Source organism: Saimiri boliviensis, chromosome 8 (assembly GCF_048565385.1).
Source record: "Saimiri boliviensis isolate mSaiBol1 chromosome 8, mSaiBol1.pri, whole genome shotgun sequence".
In the NCBI taxonomy this organism is placed as follows: domain Eukaryota; kingdom Metazoa; phylum Chordata; class Mammalia; order Primates; family Cebidae; genus Saimiri; species Saimiri boliviensis.
The window spans coordinates 121,200,310-121,203,042 of record NC_133456.1 but is presented as its reverse complement, the minus strand read 5'-3'; positions in this window follow the sequence as shown (position 1 = coordinate 121,203,042).

Here is a 2,733-nt window from a genome sequence, read left to right as displayed (position 1 = left end):
AGGCGTTCACATGCTGCGGGGTTGGGATCCAGCCTCATATCTGATACGCAGAGAGGCGAGACAAACCCAACCCTCCAGACCCAGCCATGGGACAGGGTAGGTTCTCTATTGGATGTGGACCCTAGTCAAGGGTTTCATCAAAATCAGAAATAAGATGAAAGGAAAAACAGGCCAGGCATGGTGGCTCACGCCTGTAATCCCAACACTGTGGGAGGCTGAGGTGGGTGGATCACTATAGGTCGGGAGTTCAAGGCCAGCCTGGTCAACATGGTGAAACCCCGTCTCTACCAAAAAATACAAAAATTAGCCGGCATGGTGGTGCACGCTGGGGCTGAGGCATGAGAATCACTTGAACCCAGGAGGTGGAGACTGCAGTGAGTAGAGATCATACTGTAGTCTGGGCAATAGACTCTGTCTCCGAAAAAAACAGAATGGAAAAACATTTCCCAGCTTTGACTGCACATAGACCCACTTCCTTCCTCACCCTTCTCAGACAGCTTTGGGACCAACAAATATCAATGATTTTGATCCAAGACCCAGCTCATATTCCATCGGGAAGATGCAAATTGCATGCAGGTAAACAGAGAGCTAAGCAAAAGAGACCATATCAGTGTTATTTAGGGGGAATAGTAGCCCCATGGAGAACTGCCGCTACTTCACAATGACTAAGCAAGAAGAAATGCAGTGGTGTCTGAGCAAGAATTCTGCCTCTCATCTGAAAAAGAAGGAATAGGAAGAAGGGAGCTTCAAACGTGCAAGGCAAAGAATTCTCTCTGGAGTAAAAATTCAGAAAATTGTTTCTACTCCTAAATAAGAAGACATATAAAATCCAAATAACAGAATGGAGAGGACTGCAGATCTCTGAAATAGCTGGGACTGAAATATACACAGAAGTTGGAAGAGACTCCTCATTGTCTCCCATTAGGAAGGGCTACATACATTTTACGACTTTTTTTTTTTTTTTTTTTTTTTCTGTTTTAGAGGTGGGGTCTTGCTCTGTTTCCCTGACTGAAGTGCAGTGGTGTGGTCATAGCTCTCTGCAGCCTCCAACTCCTGTGCTTGAGCAGTCCTCCCGCCTCAGCCTCAGCTAGGACTATAGTCATGCATCACTATGCCCCTCTCATTTTTTAATTTTCATTTTTTGTAGAGATGGGGTCTTGTGTGTTACCCAGGCTGGTCTGAAACTCCTAGTCTTAAGTGATCTTTCCTCCTCAACCTCCCCAAATGCTGGGATTATAGATGTGAACCACCACACTTTTAGTAGAGCCGGGGTTTTGCTGTGTTGGCCAGACTGGTGGGCCTAATTTTTAAAAACTGACACATGGGAAAGGATACAGGCACATTGGATAACCACAGGGAGGGGTACTGAAGGGAACACTGCTGATCGCAGAACAACACTCACAGGGCTAGGTAGGGGAGGGGAGGGGAGAGGAGGGACAGCGAGGGGGCCGTGGGGGGGATGGGGAGGGATAACACTGGGAGAAATGCCTGGTGTAGGTGACGGCAGGTGGGGGGGTGGAAGCAGAAAACCACCGTGGCATGTATGTACCTACATAACAATCCTGCAGGATGCGGAATATGCACATGTACCCCAGAACACAAATACAATTTAAAAAAAAATAAAAGATGAAGATAATTCTTTGAGTTTTCAATGTTGAAAACTGAATGTTGAAAAGAATTATAAAGTCATAATGCTAGATAATCCCTTAGAAATCTAACCTGAATCATCGTTGAATCCCAATATGGTCTGTTTCTTTCAAGGAGCGCACAAATCATTTTCTGATTCTATCATCATTTTCCACTGGACGGCAGACAGGAAAACCTTCATCATTTACTCACACAACAAGCATTCATTTAGAACTTGCTTAATGGGGGTAAGTGGCAGAAAATAAACAGGCAGTTATTGCAATTGTATGGGACGCCCTATATGGGAGATGGTTTTTGGTTTTTTGCTATCCAGACGAGACTCCCACTGACTCACCTTCTTCCAAAAGTTCTTGACTCCCACAAACTCTCACTTCACCTTACACAACTGCCTTGCAAACCACCAGACTGAGATGAATGGGTGCCAACCTTACTGCTGGATGCTACCAGATTGGTAAACTTTACCTGACTTCTCAGAAAAACTTGACCCCTCATCTCAAATTTCCCCCACCTCTTGATTGGGAGGGGACTTTGCTTTCAAAAGTCCTGCTCAGAAACCATCTTTCTTTCTCACCCATGCACTTCCCACCTGTTTCAGAGGCCAAGCTTTCCCTGCACCTACGTCTCCTGAAACCTTGCTCCTGGATTACCTTCTCTCTCCGTCTGTGTTTTAGCCTTCTCACATCTCTCCATTGATGAAACAAAATCTATCCATGACCCTTGGCTTCCCCCAAGCTACCAGCTCATCTTTTCTTTTCTTTTCCATAGCCCAGTTCTATTTATTTATTACATATATGTATATTTTAAGACAGGGTTTCACCATCTTGGCCAGGTTGGTCTTGAACTACTGATCTTGTGATCTACCCGCCTCAGCCTCCCAAAGTGCTGGGATTACAGGTGTGAGCCACTGCACCTAGCTTCCATGGCCCAATTCCTTGAAAGCACCATGTTCACTCATCATCTGCCTTTTGACCTTAAAAAAACTGGACTGTCTTTGTTGGTGTCTATAAGAACCTCCTCAGCCTGGGCACGGTGGCTCATGCCTGTAATCCCAGAACTTTGGGAGGCCAGGTGGGTCACCTGAAGTCA